Genomic DNA, 26,728 nt, shown 5'->3' with positions numbered 1-26,728 from the left:
CTTTACTACGTGATCCAATCCAGAAATAGCCCAGGATCTAGCCATGAAGTATGAGAAATATGCGAAAGTATGAGCTTGATGAGGGCAAATCCCAGGCCTAACCTAGACCTAACATGCGTTGTCCTCTAAAATATTGATGGAAACCAGGTTTAATTGACTGTTTCAGTGTTGTACTTCATTACTACGTGATGCAATCCAGAAAAAGCCCAGGATCTAGCCATGAAGTATGAGAAATATGCGAAAGTAAGAGCCTGATGAGGGCAAATCCTAGACCTATCCCAGACCTAACATGCGTTATCCTCTAAAATATTTATCCAGACCAGGTTTCATTGAATGTTTCAGTGTGGTACCACTTTACTACGTGATCCAATCCAGAAATAGCCCAGGATCTAGCCATGAAGTATGAGAAATATGCGAAAGTATGAGCCTGATGAGGGCAAATCCAAGACCTATCCCAGACCTACCTTGCGTTGTCCTCTAAGATATTGATGGAGACCAGGTTCAATTGACTGTTTCAGCTTGATACCACATTACTACGTGATACAATCCAGAAACAGCCCAGGATCTAGCCATGAAGTATGAGAAATATGCGAAAGTATAAGCTTGATGAGGGCAAATCGTAGACCTAACCCAGATCTAACATGCGTTATCCTCTAAAATATTGATCGAAACCTGGTTTAATCGACTGTCTCAGAGTGGTACCACATTACTATGTGATCCAAACCAGAAAATATCCCAGGATCTGTTCAACGAGTATGTGAAGTGTGCGAAAGTAAGAGTATGATGAGGCCATATCCCAGACCTATCCCAGACCTAACTTGCGTTATCCTCTAAAATATTGATCGAAACCAGGTTTAGTCAACTGTTTCAGTGTGGTACCACATTACTACGTGATCCAAACCAGAAAAAACCTAGGATCTGTCCAACAAGTATGTGAAAAACGCGAAAGTATGAGCCTGATTAGGGCGAATCCCAGATCTATCCCAGACCTAACTTGCGCTGTCCTCTAAAATATTGATGGAAACCAGGTTTAATTGACTGTTTCAGTGTTGTACTTCATTACTACGTTATGCAATCCAGAAAAAGCCCAGGATCTAGCCATCAAGTATGAGAAATATGCGAAAGAATGAGCCTGATGAGAGCAAATCCCTGACCTAACCTAGACCTAACATGAATTATTCTCTAAAATATTCATCAAAACCAGGTTTAATTGACTGTTTCAGTGCGGTGCCACATTACTACGTGATCCAATCCAGAAATAGCCCAGGATCTAGCCATGAAGTATGAGAAACATGCGAAAGTATGAGCCCGATGAGGGCAAATCCTAGACCTAACCCAGACCTAACATGCGTTATTCTCTAAAATATTTATCAAGACCAGGTTTAATTGAATGTTTCAGTGTGGTACCACATTACTACGTGATCAAAACCAGAAAAAACCCAGGATCCGTTCAACAAGTTTGTGATGAATGCGAAAGTATGAGTCTGATGAGTGAAAATCCTAGACCTGACCTAGACCTAAGATGCAGTATCCTCTAAAATATTTATCCAGACCAGGTTTCATTGAATGTTTCAGTGTGGTACCACTTTACTACGTGATCCAATCCAGAAATAGCCCAGGATCTAGCCATGAAGTATGAGAAATATGCGAAAGTAAGAGCCTGATGAGGGCAAATCCTAGACCTATCCCAGATCTAACTTGCGTTATCCTCCAAAATATTGATCGAAACCAGGTTTAATTGACTGTTTCAGCGTGGTACCACATTACTACGTGATACAATCCAGAAACAGCCCAGGATCTAGCCATGAAGTATGAGAAATATGCGAAAGTATGAGCCTGATGAGGGCAAATCCTAGACCTAACCCAGACCTAACATGCGTCATCCTCCAAAATATTTATCAAGACCAGGTTTAATTGATTGTTTCAGTGTGGTCCCACATTCCTACGTGATCCAAACCAGAAAAAACCCAGGATCCGTTCAACAAGTATGTGAAGAATGCGAAAGCATGAGTCTGATGAGTGAAAATCCCAGGCCTAACCTAGACCTAACATGAATTATTCTCTAAAATATTGATCGAAACCAGATTTAATTGACTGTTTCAGTGTGGTCCCACATTACTACGTGATGCAAACCAGAAAAAACCCAGGCTCCGTTCAACAAGTATGTGAAGAATGCGAAAGTATGAGTCTGATGAGTGAAAATCCCAGGCCTAATCTAGACCTAACCTGCGTTATCCTCAAAAATATTGACCGAAACCTGGTTTAATCGACTGTTTCAGTGTGGTACCATATTACTGTGTGATCCAAACCAGAAAATAACCCAGGATCTGATCAACGAGTATGTGAAGGGTGCGAAAGTATGAGTCTGACGAGGTCAAATCCCAGACCTATTCCAGACCAAACATGCGTTATCCTCTAAAATATTGATCGTAACCAGGTTTAATCGACTGTTTCAGTGTGGTACCACATTACTACGTGATCCAAACCAGAAAAAACCCAGGATCCGTTTAACAACTATGTGAAAAACGCGAAAGTATGAGCCTGATTAGGGCGAATCCCAGATCTATCCCAGACCTAACTTGCATTGTCGTCTAAAATATTGATGGAAACCAGGTTTAATTGACTGTTTCAGTGTTGTACTTCATTACTACGTTATGCAATCCAGAAAAAGCCCAGGATCTAGCCATCAAGTATGAGAAATATGCGAAAGAATGAGCCTGATAAGAGCAAATCCCAGACCTAACCTAGACCTAACATGAATTATTCTCTAAAATATTAATCGAAACCAGGTTTAATTGACAGTTTCAGTGTGGTCCCACATTACTACGTGATCCAAACCAGAAAAAACCCAGGATCCGTTCAACAAGTATGTGAAGAATGCGAAAGTATGAGTCTGATGAGAGCAAATCCTAGACCTAACCCAGACCTAACATGCGTTATCCTCTAAAATATTTATCAAGACCAGGTTTAATTGAATGTTTCAGTGTGGTACCACATTACTACGTGATGCAATCCAGAAAAAGCCCAGGATCTAGCCATGAAGTTTGAGAAATATGCGAAAGAATGAGCCTGATGAGGGCAAATCCTAGAGCTAACCCAGACCTAACATGCGTCATCCTCTAAAGTATTGACCGCAACCAGGTTTAATGGACTGTTTCAGTGTGGTACCACACTACTACGTGATCCAAACCAGAAAAAACCCAGGATCTGTTCAACAAGTATGTGAAAAACGCGAAAGTATGAGTCTGATGAGGTCAAATTCCAGACCTATCCCAGAATTAACTTGCGTTATCCTCTAAAATATTGATCGAAACCGGGTCTAATCGACTGTTTCAGCGTGGTACCACATTACTACGTGATCCAAACCAGAAATAACCCAGGATCTGTTCAACAAGTATGTGAAAAACGCGAAAGTATGAGCCTGATGAGGGCAAATTTCAGACCTATCCCAGACCTAACTTGCGATGTCCTCTAAGATATTGGTGGAAACCAGGTTTAAGTGACTGTTTCAGTGTTGTACTTCATTACTACGTTATGCGATCAAGAAAAAGCCCAGGATCTAGCCATCATGTATGAGACATATGCGAAAGAATAAGCCTGATGAGGGCAATTCCTAGACCTAACCCAGACCTAACATGCGTTATCCTCTAAAATATTTATCCAGACCAGGTCCCATTGAATGTTTCAGTGTGGTACCACTTTACTACGAGATCCAATCCAGAAATAGCCCAGGATCTAGCCATGAAGTATGAGAAATATGCGAAAGTATGAGCCTGATGGGGGCAAATCCTAGACCTAACCCAGACCTAACATACGTTATCTTCTAAAATATTTATCAAGACCAGGTTTAATTGAATGTTTCAGTGTGGTACCAGATTACTACGTGATGTAATCCAGAAAAAGCCCAGGATCTAGCCATCAAGTTTGAGAAATATGCGAAAGAATGATCCTGATGAGGGCAAATAATAGACCTAACCCAGACCTAACATGCGTTATCCTCTAAAATATTGATCGTAACCAGGTTTAATGGACTGTTTCAGTGTGGTACCACACTACTACGTGATCCAAACCAGAAAAAACCCAGGATCTGTTCAACAAGTATGTGAAAAACGCGAAAGTATGAGTCTGATGAGGTCAAATCCCAGACCTATCCCAGACTTAACTTGCGTTATCCTCTAAAATATTTATCAAGACCAGGTTTAATTGAATGTTTCAGTGTGGTACAACATTACTACGTGAACCAAACCAGAAAAAACCCAGGATCCGTTCAACAAGTATGTTAAAACTGCGACAGTATGACCCTGATGAGGGCAAATCCCAGGCCTAACCTGGACCTAACATGCGTTGTCCTCTAAAATATTGATGGAAACCAGGTTTAATTGACTGTTTCAGTGTTGTACTTCATTACTACGTGATGCAATCCAGAAAAAGCCCAGGATCTAGCCATGAAGTATGAGAAATATGCGAAAGTAAGAGCCTGATGAGGGCAAATCCTAGACCTATCCCAGACCTAACATGCGTTATCCTCTAAAATATTTATCCAGACCAGGTTTCATTGAATGTTTCAGTGTGGTACCACTTTACTACGTGATCCAATCCAGAAATAGCCCAGGATCTAGCCATGAAGTATGAGAAATATGCGAAAGTATGAGCCTGATGAGGGCAAATCCAAGACCTATCCCAGACCTAACTTGCGTTGTCCTCTAAGATATTGATGGAGACCAGGTTCAATTGGCTGTTTCAGTGTTGTACTTCATTACTACGTGATGCAATCCAGAAAAAGCCCAGGATCTAGCTATGAAGTATGAGATATATGCGAAAGTATGAGCCTGATGAGTGCAAATCCTAGACCTAACCCAGACCTAACATGCGTTATCCTCTGAAATATTTATCAAGACCAGGTTTAATTGAATGTTTCAGAGTGGTACTACATTACTACGTGATGCAATCCAGAAAAAGCCCTGGATCTAGCCATCAAGTTTGAGAAATATGCGAAAGAATGAGCCTGATGAGGGCAAATACTAGACCTAACCCAGACCTAACATGCGTTATCCTCTAAAATATTGATCGCAACCAGGTTTAATGGACTGTTTCAGTGTGGTACCACACTACTACGTGATCCAAACCAGAAAAAACCCAGGATCTGTTCAACAAGTATGTGAAAAACGCGAAAGTATGAGTCTGATGAGGCCAAATCCCAGACCTATCCCAGACTTAACTTCCGTTATCCTCTAAAATATTGATCGAAACCAGGTTTAATCAACTGTTTCAGCGTGGTACCACATTACTACGTGATACAATCCAGAAACAGTCCAGGATCTAGCCATGAAGTATGAGAAATATGCGAAAGTATGAGCCTGATGAGTGCAAATCCTAGACCTAACCCAAACCTAACATGCGTTATCCACTAAAATATTTATCAAGACCAGGTTTAATTGAATGTTTCAGTGTGGTACCACATTACTACGTGAACCAAACCAGAAAAAACCCAGGATCCGTTCAACAAGTATGTTAAAACTGCGACAGTATGACCCTGATGAGGGCAAATCCCAGGCCTAACCCAGACCTAACATGCGTTGTCCTCTAAAATATTGATGGAAACCAGGTTTAATTGACTGTTTCAGTGTTGTACTTCATTACTACGTTATGCAATCCAGAAAAAGCCCAGGATCTAGCCATCAAGTATGAGATATATGCGAAAGAATGAGCCTGATAAGAGCAAATCCCAGACCTAACCTAGACCTAACATGAATTATTCTCTAAAATATTAATCGAAACCAGGTTTAATTGACAGTTTCAGTGTTGTACTTCATTACTACGTTATGCAATCCAGAAAAAGCCCAGGATCTAGCCATGAAGTATGAGAAATATGCGAAAGTATGAGCCTGATGAGGGCAAATCCAAGACCTATCCCAGACCTAACTTGCATTGTCGTCTAAAATATTGATGGAAACCAGGTTTAATTGACTGTTTCAGTGTTGTACTTCATTACTACGTTATGCAATCCAGAAAAAGCCCAGGATCTAGCCATCAAGTATGAGAAATATGCGAAAGAATGAGCCTGATAAGAGCAAATCCCAGACCTAACCTAGACCTAACATGAATTATTCTCTAAAATATTAATCGAAACCAGGTTTAATTGACAGTTTCAGTGTGGTCCCACATTACTACGTGATCCAAACCAGAAAAAAACCAGGATCCGTTCAACAAGTATGTGAAGAATGCGAAAGTATGAGTCTGATGAGAGCAAATCCTAGACCTAACCCAGACCTAACATGCGTTATCCTCTAAAATATTTATCAAGACCAGGTTTAATTGAATGTTTCAGTGTGGTACCACATTACTACGTGATGCAATCCAGAAAAAGCCCAGGATCTAGCCATGAAGTTTGAGAAATATGCGAAAGAATGAGCCTGATGAGGGCAAATCCTAGAGCTAACCCAGACCTAACATGCGTTATCCTCTAAAATATTGACCGCAACCAGGTTTAATGGACTGTTTCAGTGTGGTACCACACTACTACGTGATCCAAACCAGAAAAAACCCAGGATCTGTTCAAGTATGTGAAAAACGCGAAAGTATGAGTCTGATGAGGTCAAATTCCAGACCTATCCCAGAATTAACTTGCGTTATCCTCTAAAATATTGATCGAAACCGGGTCTAATCGACTGTTTCAGCGTGGTACCACATTACTACGTGATCCAAACCAGAAAAAACCCAGGATCTGTTCAACAAGTATGTGAAAAACGCGAAAGTATGAGCCTGATGAGGGCAAATTTCAGACCTATCCCAGACCTAACTTGCGATGTCCTCTAAGATATTGGTGGAAACCAGGTTTAAGTGACTGTTTCAGTGTTGTACTTCATTACTACGTTATGCGATCAAGAAAAAGCCCAGGATCTAGCCATCATGTATGAGACATATGCGAAAGAATAAGCCTGATGAGGGCAATTCCTAGACCTAACCCAGACCTAACATGCGTTATCCTCTAAAATATTTATCCAGACCAGGTTCCATTGAATGTTTCAGTGTGGTACCACTTTACTACGAGATCCAATCCAGAAATAGCCCAGGATCTAGCCATGAAGTATGAGAAATATACGAAAGTATGAGCCTGATGGGGGCAAATCCTAGACCTAACCCAGACCTAACATACGTTATCGTCTAAAATATTTATCAAGACCAGGTTTAATTGAATGTTTCAGTGTGGTACCAGATTACTACGTGATGTAATCCAGAAAAAGCCCAGGATCTAGCCATCAAGTTTGAGAAATATGCGAAAGAATGATCCTGATGAGGGCAAATAATAGACCTAACCCAGACCTAACATGCGTTATCCTCTAAAATATTGATCACAACCAGGTTTAATGGACTGTTTCAGTGTGGTACCACACTACTACGTGATCCAAACCAGAAAAAACCCAGGATCTGTTCAACAAGTATGTGAAAAACGCGAAAGTATGAGTCTGATGAGGTCAAATCCCAGACCTATCCCAGACTTAACTTGCGTTATCCTCTAAAATATTTATCAAGACCAGGTTTAATTGAATGTTTCAGTGTGGTACCACATTACTACGTGAACCAAACCAGAAAAAACCCAGGATCCGTTCAACAAGCATGTTAAAACTGCGACAGTATGACCCTGATGAGGGCAAATCCCAGGCCTAACCCAGACCTAACATGCGTTGTCCTCTAAAATATTGATGGAAACCAGGTTTAATTGACTGTTTCAGTGTTGTACTTCATTACTACGTGATGCAATCCAGAAAAAGCCCAGGATCTAGCCATGAAGTATGAGAAATATGCGAAAGTAAGAGCCTGATGAGGGCAAATCCTAGACCTATCCCAGACCTAACATGCGTTATCCTCTAAAATATTTATCCAGACCAGGTTTCATTGAATGTTTCAGTGTGGTACCACTTTACTACGTGATCCAATCCAGAAATAGCCCAGGATCTAGCCATGAAGTATGAGAAATATGCGAAAGTATGAGCCTGATGTGGGCAAATCCAAGACCTATCCCAGACCTAACTTGCGTTGTCCTCTAAGATATTGATGGAGACCAGGTTCAATTGGCTGTTTCAGTGTTGTACTTCATTACTACGTGATGCAATCCAGAAAAAGCCCAGGATCCAGCTATGAAGTATGAGATATATGCGAAAGTATGAGCCTGATGAGTGCAAATCCTAGACCTAACCCAGACCTAACATGCGTTATCCTCTGAAATATTTATCAAGACCAGGTTTAATTGAATGTTTCAGAGTGGTACTACATTACTACGTGATGCAATCCAGAAAAAGCCCAGGATCTAGCCATCAAGTTTGAGAAATATGCGAAAGAATGAGCCTGATGAGGGCAAATACTAGACCTAACCCAAACCTAACATGCGTTATCCACTAAAATATTTATCAAGACCAGGTTTAATTGAATGTTTCAGTGTGGTACCACATTACTACGTGAACCAAACCAGAAAAAACCCAGGATCCGTTCAGCAAGTATGTTAAAACTGCGACAGTATGACCCTGATGAGGGCAAATCCCAGGCCTAACCTAGACCTAACATGCGTTGTCCTCTAAAATATTGATGGAAACAAAGTTTAATTGACTGTTTCAGTGTTGTACTTCATTACTACGTGATGCAATCCAGAAAAAGCCCATGATCTAGCCATCAAGTATGAGAAATATGCGAAAGAATGAGCCTGATGAGAGCAAATCCCTGACCTAACCTAGACCTAACATGAATTATTCTCTAAAATATTTATCCAGACCAGGTTTCATTGAATGTTTCAGTGTGGTACCACTTTACTACGTGATCCAATCCAGAAATAGCCCAGGATCTAGCCATGAAGTATGAGAGATATGCGAAAGTATGAGCCTGATGAGGGCAAATCCTAGACCTAACCCAGACCTAACATGCGTTATTCTCTAAAATATTTATCAAGACCAGGTTTATTTGAATGTTTCAGTGTGGTACCACATTACTACGTCATCCAAACCAGAAAAAACCCAGGATCCGTTCAACAAGTATGTGAAGAATGCGAAAGTATGAGTCTGATCAGTGAAAATCTCAGGCCTTACCTAGACCTAACTTGCGTTGTCTTCTAATATATTCATGGAAACCTGGTTTCATTGACTGTTTAGTGTGGTACTACATTACTACGTGATGCAATCTAGAAAAAGCCCAGGATCTAGCCATCAAGTGTGAGAAATATGCGAAAGTAAGAGCCTGATGAGGGCAAATCCCAGACCTAACCTAGACCTAACATGCGTTATCCTCTAAAATATTGAGCGAAACCAGATTTAATGGACTGTTTCAGTGTGGTACTACACTACTTCGTGATCCAAACCAGTAAAAACCCAGGATCTAGCCATGAAGTATGAGAAATATGCGAAAGTAAGAGCCTGATGAGGGCAAATCCTAGACCTAACCCAGACCTAACATGCGTTATTCTCTAAAATATTTATCAAGACCAGGTTTATTTGAATGTTTCAGTGTGGTACCACATTACTACGTCATCCAAACCAGAAAAAACCCAGGATCCGTTCAACAAGTATGTGAAGAATGCGACAGTATGACCCTGATGAGGGCAAATCCCAGGCCTAACCTAGACCTAACATGCGTTGTCCTCTAAAATATTGATGGAAACCAGGTTTAATTGACTGTTTCAGTGTTGTACTTCATTACTACGTGATGCAATCCAGAAAAAGCCCAGGATCTAGCCATGAAGTATGAGAAATATGCGAAAGTAAGAGCCTGATGAGGGCAAATCCTAGACCTAACCCAGACCTAACATGCGTTATTCTCTAAAATATTTATCAAGACCAGGTTTATTTGAATGTTTCAGTGTGGTACCACATTACTACGTCATCCAAACCAGAAAAAACCCAGGATCCGTTCAACAAGTATGTGAAGAATGCGACAGTATGAGTCTGATGAGGTCAAATCCCAGACCTATCCCAGACTTAACTTGCGTTGTCCTCTAAAATATTGATGGAAACCAGGTTTAATTGACTGTTTCAGTGTTGTACTTCATTACTACGTGATGCAATCCAGAAAAAGCCCAGGATCTAGCCATGAAGTATGAGAAATATGCGAAAGTAAGAGCCTGATGAGGGCAAATCCTAGACCTATCCCAGACCTAACATGCGTTATCCTCTAAAATATTTATCCAGACCAGGTTTATTTGAATGTTTCAGTGTGGTACCACATTACTACGTCATCCAAACCAGAAAAAACCCAGGATCCGTTCAACAAGTATGTGAAAAACGCGAAAGTATGAGTCTGATGAGGTCAAATCCCAGACCTATCCCAGACTTAACTTGCGTTATCCTCTAAAATATTGATCGAAACCAGGTTTAATCAACTGTTTCAGCGTGGTACCACATTACTACGTGATACAATCCAGAAACAGCCCAGGATCTAGCCATGAAGTATGAGAAATTTGCGAAAGTATGAGCCTGATGAGTGCAAATCCTAGACCTAACCCAAACCTAACATGCGTTATCCACTAAAATATTTATCAAGACCAGGTTTAATTGAATGTTTCAGTGTGGTACCACATTACTACGTGAACCAAACCAGAAAAAACCCAGGATCCGTTCAACAAGTATGTTAAAACTGCGACAGTATGACCCTGATGAGGGCAAATCCCAGGCCTAACCTAGACCTAACATGCGTTGTCCTCTAAAATATTGATGGAAACAAAGTTTAATTGACTGTTTCAGTGTTGTACTTCATTACTACGTGATGCAATCCAGAAATAGCCCAGGATCTAGCCATCAAGTATGAGAAATATGCGAAAGAATGAGCCTGATGAGAGCAAATCCCTGACCTAACCTAGACCTAACATGAATTATTCTCTAAAATATTTATCCAGACCAGGTTTCATTGAATGTTTCAGTATGGTACCACTTTACTACGTGATCCAATCCAGAAATAGCCCAGGATCTAGCCATGAAGTATGAGAGATATGCGAAAGTATGAGCCTGATGAGGTCAAATCCTAGACCTAACCCAGACCTAACATGCGTTATTCTCTAAAATATTTATCAAGACAAGGTTTAATTGAATGTTTCAGTGTGGTACCACATTACTACGTGATCAAAACCAGAAAAAACCCAGGATCCGTTCAACAAGTATGTGAAGAATGCGAAAGTATGAGTCTGATCAGTGAAAATCTCAGGCCTTACCTAGACCTAACTTGCGTTGTACTCTAAAATATTGATGGAAACTAGGTTTCATTGACTGTTTCAGTGTGGTGCTACATTACAACGTGATGCAATCCAGCAAACGCCCAGGATCTAGCCATCAAGTATGAGAAATATGCAAAAGTATGAGCCTGATGAGTGCAAATCCTAGACCTAACCCAAACCTAACATGCGTTATCCACTAAAATATTTATCAAGACCAGGTTTAATTGAATGTTTCAGTGTGGTACCACATTACTACGTGAACCAAACCAGAAAAAACCCAGGATCCGTTCAACAAGTATGTTAAAACTGCGACAGTATGACCCTGATGAGGGCAAATCCCAGGCCTAACCTAGACCTAACATGCGTTGTCCTCTAAAATATTGATGGAAACAAAGTTTAATTGACTGTTTCAGTGTTGTACTTCATTACTACGTGATGCAATCCAGAAATAGCCCAGGATCTAGCCATCAAGTATGAGAAATATGCGAAAGAATGAGCCTGATGAGAGCAAATCCCTGACCTAACCTAGACCTAACATGAATTATTCTCTAAAATATTTATCCAGACCAGGTTTCATTGAATGTTTCAGTATGGTACCACTTTACTACGTGATCCAATCCAGAAATAGCCCAGGATCTAGCCATGAAGTATGAGAGATATGCGAAAGTATGAGCCTGATGAGGTCAAATCCTAGACCTAACCCAGACCTAACATGCGTTATTCTCTAAAATATTTATCAAGACAAGGTTTAATTGAATGTTTCAGTGTGGTACCACATTACTACGTGATCAAAACCAGAAAAAACCCAGGATCCGTTCAACAAGTATGTGAAGAATGCGAAAGTATGAGTCTGATCAGTGAAAATCTCAGGCCTTACCTAGACCTAACTTGCGTTGTACTCTAAAATATTGATGGAAACTAGGTTTCATTGACTGTTTCAGTGTGGTGCTACATTACAACGTGATGCAATCCAGCAAACGCCCAGGATCTAGCCATCAAGTATGAGAAATATGCAAAAGTATGAGCCTGATGAGTGCAAATCCTAGACCTAACCCAAACCTAACATGCGTTATCCACTAAAATATTTATCAAGACCAGGTTTAATTGAATGTTTCAGTGTGGTACCACATTACTACGTGAACCAAACCAGAAAAAACCCAGGATCCGTTCAACAAGTATGTTAAAACTGCGACAGTATGACCCTGATGAGGGCAAATCCCAGGCCTAACCTAGACCTAACATGCGTTGTCCTCTAAAATATTGATGGAAACAAAGTTTAATTGACTGTTTCAGTGTTGTACTTCATTACTACGTGATGCAATCCAGAAATAGCCCAGGATCTAGCCATCAAGTATGAGAAATATGCGAAAGAATGAGCCTGATGAGAGCAAATCCCTGACCTAACCTAGACCTAACATGAATTATTCTCTAAAATATTTATCCAGACCAGGTTTCATTGAATGTTTCAGTATGGTACCACTTTACTACGTGATCCAATCCAGAAATAGCCCAGGATCTAGCCATGAAGTATGAGAGATATGCGAAAGTATGAGCCTGATGAGGTCAAATCCTAGACCTAACCCAGACCTAACATGCGTTATTCTCTAAAATATTTATCAAGACAAGGTTTAATTGAATGTTTCAGTGTGGTACCACATTACTACGTGATCAAAACCAGAAAAAACCCAGGATCCGTTCAACAAGTATGTGAAGAATGCGAAAGTATGAGTCTGATCAGTGAAAATCTCAGGCCTTACCTAGACCTAACTTGCGTTGTACTCTAAAATATTGATGGAAACTAGGTTTCATTGACTGTTTCAGTGTGGTGCTACATTACAACGTGATGCAATCCAGCAAACGCCCAGGATCTAGCCATCAAGTATGAGAAATATGCAAAAGTATGAGCCTGATGAGTGCAAATCCTAGACCTAACCCAAACCTAACATGCGTTATCCACTAAAATATTTATCAAGACCAGGTTTAATTGAATGTTTCAGTGTGGTACCACATTACTACGTGAACCAAACCAGAAAAAACCCAGGATCCGTTCAACAAGTATGTTAAAACTGCGACAGTATGACCCTGATGAGGGCAAATCCCAGGCCTAACCTAGACCTAACATGCGTTGTCCTCTAAAATATTGATGGAAACAAAGTTTAATTGACTGTTTCAGTGTTGTACTTCATTACTACGTGATGCAATCCAGAAATAGCCCAGGATCTAGCCATCAAGTATGAGAAATATGCGAAAGAATGAGCCTGATGAGAGCAAATCCCTGACCTAACCTAGACCTAACATGAATTATTCTCTAAAATATTTATCCAGACCAGGTTTCATTGAATGTTTCAGTATGGTACCACTTTACTACGTGATCCAATCCAGAAATAGCCCAGGATCTAGCCATGAAGTATGAGAGATATGCGAAAGTATGAGCCTGATGAGGTCAAATCCTAGACCTAACCCAGACCTAACATGCGTTATTCTCTAAAATATTTATCAAGACAAGGTTTAATTGAATGTTTCAGTGTGGTACCACATTACTACGTGATCAAAACCAGAAAAAACCCAGGATCCGTTCAACAAGTATGTGAAGAATGCGAAAGTATGAGTCTGATCAGTGAAAATCTCAGGCCTTACCTAGACCTAACTTGCGTTGTACTCTAAAATATTGATGGAAACTAGGTTTCATTGACTGTTTCAGTGTGGTGCTACATTACAACGTGATGCAATCCAGCAAACGCCCAGGATCTAGCCATCAAGTATGAGAAATATGCAAAAGAATGAGCCTGATGAGGGCAAATCCTAGACCTAACCCAGACCTAACATGCGTTATCCTCTAAAATATTTATCCAGACCAGGTTTCATTGAATGTTTCAGTGTGGTACCACTTTACTACGTGATCCAATCCAGAAATAGCCCAGGATCTAGCCATGAAGTATGAGAAATATGCGAAAGTATGAGCCTGATGAGGGCAAATCCGAGACATATCCCAGACCTAACTTGCGTTGTCCTCTAAGATATTGATGGAGACCAGGTTCAATTGACTGTTTCAGTGTTGTACTTCATTACTACGTGATGCAATCCAGAAAAAGCCCAGGATCTAGCCATGAAGTATGAGAAATATGCGAAAGTATGAGCCTGATGGGTGCAAATCCTAGGCCTAACCCAGACCTAACATGAATTATTCTCTAAAATATTGATCGAAACCAGGTTTACTTGACTGTTTCAGTGTGGTCCCACATTACTACGTGATCCAAACCAGAAAAAACCCAGGATCTGTTCAACAAGTATGTGAAAAACGCGAAACTGTGAGCCTGATGAGGGCAAATCTTAGACCTAACCTTGACCTAACATGCGTTATCCACTAAGATATTTATCCAGACCAGGTTTCATTGAATGTTTCAGTGTGGTACCACTTTACTACGTGATCCAATCCAGAAAAAGCCCAGGATCTAACCATGAAGTATGAGAAATATGCGAAAGTATGAGCCTAATGAGGGCAAATCCTAGACCTAACCCAAACCTAACATGCGTTATCCTCTAAAATATTTATCAAGACCAGGTTTAATTGAATGTTTCAGTGTGGTACCACATTACTACGTGAACCAAACCAGAAAAAACCCAGGATCCGTTCAACAAGTATGTTAAAACTGCGGCAGTATGACACTGATGAGAGCAAATCCCTGACCTAACCTAGACCTAACATGAATTATTCTCTAAAATATTGATCAAAACCAGGTTTAATTGACTGTTTCAGTGGGGTGCCACATTACTACGTGATCCAATCCAGAAATAGCCCCGGATCTAGCCATGAAGTATGAGAAATATGCGAAAGTATGAGCCTGATGAGGGCAAATCCTAGACCTAACCCAGACCTAACATGCGTTATTCTCTAAAATATTGATCAAGACCAGGTTTAATTGAATGTTTCAGTGTGGTACCACATTACTACGTGATCGAAACCGGAAAAAACCCACGATCCGTTCAACAAGTATGTGAAGAATGCGAAAGTATGAGTCTAATCAGTGAAAATCTCAGGCCTTACCTAGTCGTAACTTGCGTTGTCCTCTAAAATATTGATGGAAACCAGGTTTCATTGACTGTTTCAGGGTGGTACTACATTATTACGTGATGCAATCCAGAAAAAGCCCAGGGTCTAGCCATCAAGTATGAGAAATATGCGAAAGAATGAGCCTGATGAGAGCAAATCCCAGACCTAACCTAGACCTAACATGCGTTATCCTCTAAAATATTGAGCGAAACCAGGTTTAATGGACTGTTTCAGTGTGGTACCACACTACTTCGTGATCCAAACCAGAAAAAACCCAGGATCTGTTCAACAAGTATGCGAAAAACGCTAAACTGTGAGCCTGATGAGGGCAAATCTTAGACCTAACCCAGACCTAAGATGCGTTATCCTCTAAGATATTTATCCAGACCAGGTTTCATTGAATGTTTCAGTGTGGTACCACTTTACTACGTGATCCAATCCAGAAATAGCCCAGGATCTAGCCATGAAGTATGAGAAATATGCGAAAGTATGAGCCTGATGAGGGCAAATCCTAGACCTAACCCAGACCTAACATGCGTTATTCTCTAAAATATTTATCAAGACCAGGTTTAATTGAATGTTTCAGTGTGGTACCACATTACTACGTCATCCAAACCAGAAAAAACCCAGGATCCGTTCAACAAGTATGCGGAGAATGCGAAAGTATGAGTCTGATCAGTGAAAATCTCAGGCCTTACCTAGACCTAACTTGCGTTGTCTTCTAAAATATTCATGGAAACCTGGTTTCATTGACTGTTTCAGTGAGGTACTACATTACTACGTGATGCAATCTAGAAAAAGCCCAGGATCTAGCCATCAAGTGTGAGAAATATGCGAAAGAATGAGCCTGATGACAGCAAATCCCAGACCTAACCTAGACCTAACATGCGTTAGCCTCTAAAATATTGAGCGAAACCAGGTTTAATGGACTGTTTCAGTGTGGTACCACTTTACTACGTGATCCAATCCCGAAATAGCCCAGGATCTAGCCATGAAGTATGAGAAATATGCGAAAGTAAGAGCCTGATGAGGGCAAATCCTAGACCTATCCCAGACCTAACTTCCGTTATCCTCTAAAATATTGATCGAAACCAGGTTTAATTGACTGTTTCAGCGTGGTACCACATTACTACGTGATACAATCCAGAAACAGCCCAGGATCTAGCCATGAAGTATGAGAAATATGCGAAAGTAAGAGCCTGATGAGGGCAAATCCTAGACCTATCCCAGACCTAACTTCCGTTATCCTCTAAAATATTGATCGAAAACAGGTTTAATTGACTGTTTCAGTGTAGTACTTCATTACTAAGTGATGCAATCCAGAAAAAGCCCAGGATCTAGCCATCAAGTATGAGAAATATGCGAAAGAATGAGCCTGATGCGGGCAAATCCTAGACCTAACCCAGACCTAACATGCGTTATCCTCTAAAATATTTATCAAGACCAGGTTTAATTGAATGTTTCAGTGTGGTACCACATTACTACGTGATGCAATCCAGAAAAAGCCCAGGATCTAGCCATCAAGTATGAGAAATATGCGAAAGAATGAGCCTGATGAGAGCAAATCCCAGACCTAACCTAGACCTAACATGAATTATTCTCTAATATATTGATCGAAACCAGGTTTAATTGACTGTTGCAGTGTTGTACTTCATTACTACGTGATGCAATCCAGAAAAAGCCCAGGATCTAGCCATCAAGTATGAGAAATATGCGAAAGAATGAGCCTGATGAGAGCAAATCCCAGACCTAACCTAGACCTAACATGAATTATTCTCTAAAATATTGATCGAAACCAGGTTTAATTGACTGTTTCAGTGTTGTACTTCATTACTACGTGATGCAATCCAGAAAAAGCCCAGGATCTAGCCATCAAGTATGAGAAATATGCGAAAGAATGAGCCCGATGAGAGCAAATCCCTGACCTAACCTAGACCTAACATGAATTATTCTCTAAAATATTGATCAAAAGCAGGTTTAATTGACTGTTTCAGTGTGGTACCGCATTACTACGTGATCCAATCCAGAAATAGCCCAGGATCTAGCCATGAAGTATGAGAAATATGCGAAAATATGAGCCTGATGAGGGCAAATCCTAGACCTAATCCAGACCTAACATGCGTTATTCTCTAAAATATTTATCAAGGCCAGGTTTAATTGACTGTTTCAGTGTTGTACTTCATTACTACGTGATGCAATCCAGAAAAAGTCCAGGATCTAGCCATCAAGTATGAGAAATATGCGAAAGAATGAGCCTGATGAGAGCAAATTCTTGACCTAACCTAGACCTAACATGAATTATTCTCTAAAATATTGATCGAAACCAGGTTTAATCGACTGTTTCAGTGTGGTACCACATTACTACGTGATCCAAACCAGAAAAAACCCAGGATCAGTTCAACAAGTATGTGAAGAATGCGAAAGTATGAGTCTGATGAGTGAAAATCCCAGGGCTAACCTAGACCTAACATGCGTTATCCTCTAAAATATTGATTGAAACCAGGTTTAATTGACTGTTTCAGCGTGGTACCACATTACTACGTGATACAATCCAGAAACAGCCCAGGTTCTAGCCATGAAGTATGAGAAATATGCGAAAGTATGAGCCTGATGAGGGCAAATCCTAGACCTAACCCAGACCTAACATGCGTTATCCTCTAAAATATTTATCAAGACCAGGTTTAATTGATTCTTTCAGTGTGGTCCCACATTACTACGTGATCCAAACCAGAAAAAACCCAGGATCTGTTCAACATGTATGAGAAATATGCGAAAGAATGAGCCTGATGTGAGCAAATCCCAGACCTAACCTAGACCTAACATGAATTATTCTCTAAAATATTGATCGTAACCTGGTTTAATCGACTGTTTCAGTGTGGTACCACATTACTGTGTGATCCAAACCAGAATATAACCCAGGATCTGTCCAACGAGTATGTGAAGTGTGCGAAAGTATGAGTCTGATGAGGTCAAATCGCAGACCTATCCCAGACCTAACTTGCGTTATCCTCTAAAATATTGATCGAAACCAGGTTTAATCGACTTTTTCAGTGTGGTACCACATTACTACGTGATCCAAACCAGAAATAGCCCAGGATCTAGCCATGACGTATGAGAAATATGCGAAAGTATGAGCCTGACGAGGGCTAATCCTAGACCTAACCCAGACGTAACATGCGTTATCCTCCAAAATATTTATCAAGACCAGGTTTAATTGATTGTTTCAGTGTGGTTCCACATTACTACGTGATCCAAACCAGAAAAAACCCAGGATCTGTTCAACGAGTATGTGAAGTGTGCGAAAGTATGAGTCTGATGAGGGCTAATCCCCGACCTATCCCAGACCTATATGCGTTATCCTCTAAAATATTTATCAAGACCAGGTTTAATTGATTGTTTCAGTGTGGTCCCACATTAGTACGTGATCCAAACCAGAAAAAACCCATGATCCGTTCAACAAGTATGTGAAGAATGCGAAAGTATGAGTCTGATGAGTGAAAATCCCAGACCTAACCAAGACCTAACATGCGTTATCCTCAAAAATATTGATCGAAACCTGGTTCAATCGACTGTCTCAGTGTGGTACCACATTACTACGTGATCCAAACCAGAAAAAACCCAGGATCTGTTCAACATGTATGTGAAAAACGCGAAAGTATGAGCCTGATGAGGGCAAATCCCAGACCTATCCCAGACCTAACTTGCGTTGTCCTCTAAGATATTGATGGAAACCAGGTTTAATTGACTGTTTCAGTGTGGTCCCACATTACTACGTGATCCAAACCAGAAAATAACCCAGGATCTGTTAAACGAGTATGTGAAGTGTGCGAAAGTATGACCCTGATTAGAGCAAATCCCAGGCCTAACCGAGACCTGACATGCGTTGTCCTCTAAAATATTGATGGAAACCAGGTTTAATTGACTGTTTCAGTGTTGTACTTCATTACTACGTGATCCAAACCAGAAAAAACCCAGGATCTGTTCAACAAGTATGTGAAAAACGCGAAAGTATGAGCCTGATGTGGACAAATCCCAGGCCTATCCCAGACCTAACTTGCGTTGTCCTCTAAGATATTGATGGAAACTAGGTTTAATTGACTGTTTCAGTGTTGTACTTCATTACTACGTGATGCAATCCAGAGAAAGCCCAGGATCTAGCCATCAAGTATGACAAATATGCGAAAGAATGAGCCTGATGGGAGCAAATCCCAGACCTAACCTAGACCTAACATGAATTATTCTCTAAAATATTGATCAAAACCAGGTTTAATTGACTGTTTCAGTGGGGTGCCACATTACTACGTGATCCAATCCAGAAATAGCCCCGGATCTAGCCATGAAGTATGAGAAATATGCGAAAGTATGAGCCTGATGAGGGCAAATCCTAGACCTAACCCAGACCTAACATGCGTTATTCTCTAAAATATTGATCAAGACCAGGTTTAATTGAATGTTTCAGTGTGGTACCACATTACTACGTGATCGAAACCGGAAAAAACCCACGATCCGTTCAACAAGTATGTGAAGAATGCGAAAGTATGAGTCTAATCAGTGAAAATCTCAGGCCTTACCTAGTCGTAACTTGCGTTGTCCTCTAAAATATTGATGGAAACCAGGTTTCATTGACTGTTTCAGGGTGGTACTACATTATTACGTGATGCAATCCAGAAAAAGCCCAGGGTCTAGCCATCAAGTATGAGAAATATGCGAAAGAATGAGCCTGATGAGAGCAAATCCCAGACCTAACCTAGACCTAACATGCGTTATCCTCTAAAATATTGAGCGAAACCAGGTTTAATGGACTGTTTCAGTGTGGTACCACACTACTTCGTGATCCAAACCAGAAAAAACCCAGGATCTGTTCAACAAGTATGCGAACAACGCTAAACTGTGAGCCTGATGAGGGCAAATCTTAGACCTAACCCAGACCTAAGATGCGTTATCCTCTAAGATATTTATCCAGACCAGGTTTCATTGAATGTTTCAGTGTGGTACCACTTTACTACGTGATCCAATCCAGAAATAGCCCAGGATCTAGCCATGAAGTATGAGAAATATGCGAAAGTATGTGCCTGATGAGGGCAAATCCTAGACCTAACCCAGACCTAACATGCGTTATTCTCTAAAATATTTATCAAGACCAGGTTTAATTGAATGTTTCAGTGTGGTACCACATTACTACGTCATCCAAACCAGAAAAAACCCAGGATCCGTTCAACAAGTATGCGGAGAATGCGAAAGTATGAGTCTGATCAGTGAAAATCTCAGGCCTTACCTAGACCTAACTTGCGTTGTCTTCTAAAATATTCATGGAAACCTGGTTTCATTGACTGTTTCAGTGAGGTACTACATTACTACGTGATGCAATCTAGAAAAAGCCCAGGATCTAGCCATCAAGTGTGAGAAATATGCGAAAGAATGAGCCTGATGACAGCAAATCCCAGACCTAACCTAGACCTAACATGCGTTAGCCTCTAAAATATTGAGCGAAACCAGGTTTAATGGACTGTTTCAGTGTGGTACCACTTTACTACGTGATCCAATCCCGAAATAGCCCAGGATCTAGCCATGAAGTATGAGAAATATGCGAAAGTAAGAGCCTGATGAGGGCAAATCCTAGACCTATCCCAGACCTAACTTCCGTTATCCTCTAAAATATTGATCGAAACCAGGTTTAATTGACTGTTTCAGCGTGGTACCACATTACTACGTGATACAATCCAGAAACAGCCCAGGATCTAGCCATGAAGTATGAGAAATATGCGAAAGTAAGAGCCTGATGAGGGCAAATCCTAGACCTATCCCAGACCTAACTTCCGTTATCCTCTAAAATATTGATCGAAAACAGGTTTAATTGACTGTTTCAGTGTAGTACTTCATTACTAAGTGATGCAATCCAGAAAAAGCCCAGGATCTAGCCATCAAGTATGAGAAATATGCGAAAGAATGAGCCTGATGCGGGCAAATCCTAGACCTAACCCAGACCTAACATGCGTTGTCCTCTAAAATATTTATCAAGACCAGGTTTAATTGAATGTTTCAGTGTGGTACCACATTACTACGTGAACCAAACCAGAAAAAACCCAGGATCCGTTCAACAAGTATGTTAAAACTGCGGCAGTATGACACTGATGAGAGCAAATCCCTGACCTAACCTAGACCTAACATGAATTATTCTCTAAAATATTGATCAAAACCAGGTTTAATTGACTGTTTCAGTGGGGTGCCACATTACTACGTGATCCAATCCAGAAATAGCCCCGGATCTAGCCATGAAGTATGAGAAATATGCGAAAGTATGAGCCTGATGAGGGCAAATCCTAGACCTAACCCAGACCTAACATGCGTTATTCTCTAAAATATTGATCAAGACCAGGTTTAATTGAATGTTTCAGTGTGGTACCACATTACTACGTGATCGAAACCGGAAAAAACCCACGATCCGTTCAACAAGTATGTGAAGAATGCGAAAGTATGAGTCTAATCAGTGAAAATCTCAGGCCTTACCTAGTCGTAACTTGCGTTGTCCTCTAAAATATTGATGGAAACCAGGTTTCATTGACTGTTTCAGGGTGGTACTACATTATTACGTGATGCAATCCAGAAAAAGCCCAGGGTCTAGCCATCAAGTATGAGAAATATGCGAAAGAATGAGCCTGATGAGAGCAAATCCCAGACCTAACCTAGACCTAACATGCGTTATCCTCTAAAATATTGAGCGAAACCAGGTTTAATGGACTGTTTCAGTGTGGTACCACACTACTTCGTGATCCAAACCAGAAAAAACCCAGGATCTGTTCAACAAGTATGCGAAAAACGCTGAACTGTGAGCCTGATGAGGGCAAATCTTAGACCTAACCCAGACCTAAGATGCGTTATCCTCTAAGATATTTATCCAGACCAGGTTTCATTGAATGTTTCAGTGTGGTACCACTTTACTACGTGATCCAATCCAGAAATAGCCCAGGATCTAGCCATGAAGTATGAGAAATATGCGAAAGTATGAGCCTGATGAGGGCAAATCCTAGACCTAACCCAGACCTAACATGCGTTATTCTCTAAAATATTTATCAAGACCAGGTTTAATTGAATGTTTCAGTGTGGTACCACATTACTACGTCATCCAAACCAGAAAAAACCCAGGATCCGTTCAACAAGTATGCGGAGAATGCGAAAGTATGAGTCTGATCAGTGAAAATCTCAGGCCTTACCTAGACCTAACTTGCGTTGTCTTCTAAAATATTCATGGAAACCTGGTTTCATTGACTGTTTCAGTGAGGTACTACATTACTACGTGATGCAATCTAGAAAAAGCCCAGGATCTAGCCATCAAGTGTGAGAAATATGCGAAAGAATGAGCCTGATGACAGCAAATCCCAGACCTAACCTAGACCTAACATGCGTTAGCCTCTAAAATATTGAGCGAAACCAGGTTTAATGGACTGTTTCAGTGTGGTACCACTTTACTACGTGATCCAATCCCGAAATAGCCCAGGATCTAGCCATGAAGTATGAGAAATATGCGAAAGTAAGAGCCTGATGAGGGCAAATCCTAGACCTATCCCAGACCTAACTTCCGTTATCCTCTAAAATATTGATCGAAACCAGGTTTAATTAACTGTTTCAGCGTGGTACCACATTACTACGTGATACAATCCAGAAACAGCCCAGGATCTAGCCATGAAGTATGAGAAATATGCGAAAGTAAGAGCCTGATGAGGGCAAATCCTAGACCTATCCCAGACCTAACTTCCGTTATCCTCTAAAATATTGATCGAAAACAGGTTTAATTGACTGTTTCAGTGTAGTACTTCATTACTAAGTGATGCAATCCAGAAAAAGCCCAGGATCTAGCCATCAAGTATGAGAAATATGCGAAAGAATGAGCCTGATGCGGGCAAATCCTAGACCTAACCCAGACCTAACATGCGTTATCCTCTAAAATATTTATCAAGACCAGGTTTAATTGAATGTTTCAGTGTGGTACCACATTACTACGTGATGCAATCCAGAAAAAGCCCAGGATCTAGCCATCAAGTATGAGAAATATGCGAAAGAATGAGCCTGATGAGAGCAAATCCCAGACCTAACCTAGACCTAACATGAATTATTCTCTAATATATTGATCGAAACCAGGTTTAATTGACTGTTGCAGTGTTGTACTTCATTACTACGTGATGCAATCCAGAAAAAGCCCAGGATCTAGACATCAAGTATGAGAAATATGCGAAAGAATGAGCCTGATGAGAGCAAATCCCAGACCTAACCTAGACCTAACATGAATTATTCTCTAAAATATTGATCGAAACCAGGTTTAATTGACTGTTTCAGTGTTGTACTTCATTACTACGTGATGCAATCCAGAAAAAGCCCAGGATCTAGCCATCAAGTATGAGAAATATGCGAAAGAATGAGCCCGATGAGAGCAAATCCCTGACCTAACCTAGACCTAACATGAATTATTCTCTAAAATATTGATCAAAAGCAGGTTTAATTGACTGTTTCAGTGTGGTACCGCATTACTACGTGATCCAATCCAGAAATAGCCCAGGATCTAGCCATGAAGTATGAGAAATATGCGAAAATATGAGCCTGATGAGGGCAAATCCTAGACCTAATCCAGACCTAACATGCGTTATTCTCTAAAATATTTATCAAGACCAGGTTTAATTGAATGTTTCAGTGTGGTACCACATTACTACGTGATCCAAACCAGAAAAAACCCAGGATCCGTTCAACAAGTATGTGAAGATTGCGTAAGTATGAGTCTGATGAGTGAAAATCTCAGGCCTTACCTAGACCTAACTTGCGTTGTCCTCTAAAATATTGATGGAAACCAGGTTTAATTGACTGTTTCAGTGTTGTACTTCATTACTACGTGATGCAATCCAGAAAAAGCCCAGGATCTAGCCATCAAGTATGAGAAATATGCGAAAGAATGAGCCTGATGAGAGCAAATCCCAGACCTAACCTAGACCTAACATGAATTATTCTCTAAAATATTGATCGAAACCAGGTTTAATTGACTGTTTCAGTGTGGTACCACATTACTATGTGATCCAAACCAGAAAATAACCCAGGATCTGTTCAAGGAGTATGTGAAGAATGCGAAATTATGAGTCTGATGAGGTCAAATCCCTGACCTATCCCAGACCTAACTTGCGTTATCCTCTAAAATATTGATCGAAACCTGGTTTAATCGACTGTTTCAGTGTGGTCCCACATTACTACGTGATCCAAACCAGAAAAAACCCAGGATCCGTTCAACAAGTATGTGAAGAATGCGAAAGTATGAGTCTGATGAGTGAAAATCCCAGGCCTAACCTAGACCTAACATGCGTTATCCTCAAAAATATTGAACGAAACCTGGTTTAATCGACTGTTTCAGTGTGGTACCACATTACTATGTGATCCAAACCAGAAAATAACCCAGGATCTGTTCAACGAGTATGTGAAGTGTGCGAAAGTATGAGTCTGATGAGGTCAAATCCCAGACCAATCCCAGACTTAACTTGCGCTATCCTCTAAAATATTGATCGAAACCAGGTTTAATCGACTGTTTCAGTGTGGTACCACATTACTACGTGATCCAAACCAGAAAAAACCCAGGATCAGTTCAACAAGTATGTGAAGAATGCGAAAGTATGAGTCTGATGAGTGAAAATCCCAGGGCTAACCTAGACCTAACATGCGTTATCCTCTAAAATATTGATTGAAACCAGGTTTAATTGACTGTTTCAGCGTGGTACCACATTACTACGTGATACAATCCAGAAACAGCCCAGGTTCTAGCCATGAAGTATGAGAAATATGCGAAAGTATGAGCCTGATGAGGGCAAATCCTAGACCTAACCCAGACCTAACATGCGTTATCCTCTAAAATATTTATCAAGACCAGGTTTAATTGATTCTTTCAGTGTGGTCCCACATTACTACGTGATCCAAACCAGAAAAAACCCAGGATCTGTTCAACATGTATGAGAAATATGCGAAAGAATGAGCCTGATGTGAGCAAATCCCAGACCTAACCTAGACCTAACATGAATTATTCTCTAAAATATTGATCGAAACCTGGTTTAATCGACTGTTTCAGTGTGGTACCACATTACTGTGTGATCCAAACCAGAATATAACCCAGGATCTGTCCAACGAGTATGTGAAGTGTGCGAAAGTATGAGTCTGATGAGGTCAAATCGCAGACCTATCCCAGACCTAACTTGCGTTATCCTCTAAAATATTGATCGAAACCAGGTTTAATCGACTTTTTCAGTGTGGTACCACATTACTACGTGATCCAAACCAGAAATAGCCCAGGATCTAGCCATGACGTATGAGAAATATGCGAAAGTATGAGCCTGACGAGGGCTAATCCTAGACCTAACCCAGACGTAACATACGTTATCCTCCAAAATATTTATCAAGACCAGGTTTAATTGATTGTTTCAGTGTGGTTCCACATTACTACGTGATCCAAACCAGAAAAAACCCAGGATCTGTTCAACGAGTATGTGAAGTGTGCGAAAGTATGTGTCTGATGAGGGCTAATCCCCGACCTATCCCAGACCTAATATGCGTTATCCTCTAAAATATTTATCAAGACCAGGTTTAATTGATTGTTTCAGTGTGGTCCCACATTAGTACGTGATCCAAACCAGAAAAAACCCATGATCCGTTCAACAAGTATGTGAAGAATGCGAAAGTATGAGTCTGATGAGTGAAAATCCCAGACCTAACCAAGACCTAACATGCGTTATCCTCAAAAATATTGATCGAAACCTGGTTCAATCGACTGTCTCAGTGTGGTACCACATTACTACGTGATCCAAACCAGAAAAAACCCAGGATCTGTTCAACATGTATGTGAAAAACGCGAAAGTATGAGCCTGATGAGGGCAAATCCCAGACCTATCCCAGACCTAACTTGCGTTGTCCTCTAAGATATTGATGGAAACCAGGTTTAATTGACTGTTTCAGTGTGGTCCCAGATTACTACGTGATCCAAACCAGAAAAAACCCAGGATCTGTTCAACAAGTATGTGAAAAACGCGAAAGTATGAGCCTGATGTGGACAAATCCCAGGCCTATCCCAGACCTAACTTGCGTTGTCCTCTAAGATATTGATGGAAACTAGGTTTAATTGACTGTTTCAGTGTTGTACTTCATTACTACGTGATGCAATCCAGAGAAAGCCCAGGATCTAGCCATCAAGTATGACAAATATGCGAAAGAATGAGCCTGATGGGAGCAAATCCCAGACCTAACCTAGACCTAACATGAATTATTCTCTAAAATATTGATCGAAACCTGGTTTAATTGACTGTTTCAGTGTTGCACTTCATTGCTACGTGATGCAATCCAGAAAAAGCCCAGGATCTAGCCATCAAGTATGAGAAATATGCGAAAGTATGAGTCTGATGAGGTCAAATCCCAGACCTATCCCAGACTTAACTTGCGTTATCCTCTAAAATATTGATCGAAACCAGGTT

This window comes from Colletes latitarsis, unplaced genomic scaffold, assembly GCF_051014445.1.
Source record: "Colletes latitarsis isolate SP2378_abdomen unplaced genomic scaffold, iyColLati1 scaffold0006, whole genome shotgun sequence".
Classification (NCBI taxonomy): Eukaryota; Metazoa; Arthropoda; class Insecta; order Hymenoptera; family Colletidae; genus Colletes; species Colletes latitarsis.
The sequence above is the reverse complement of the archived record's forward strand: the minus strand, read 5'-3'. Positions refer to the sequence as shown.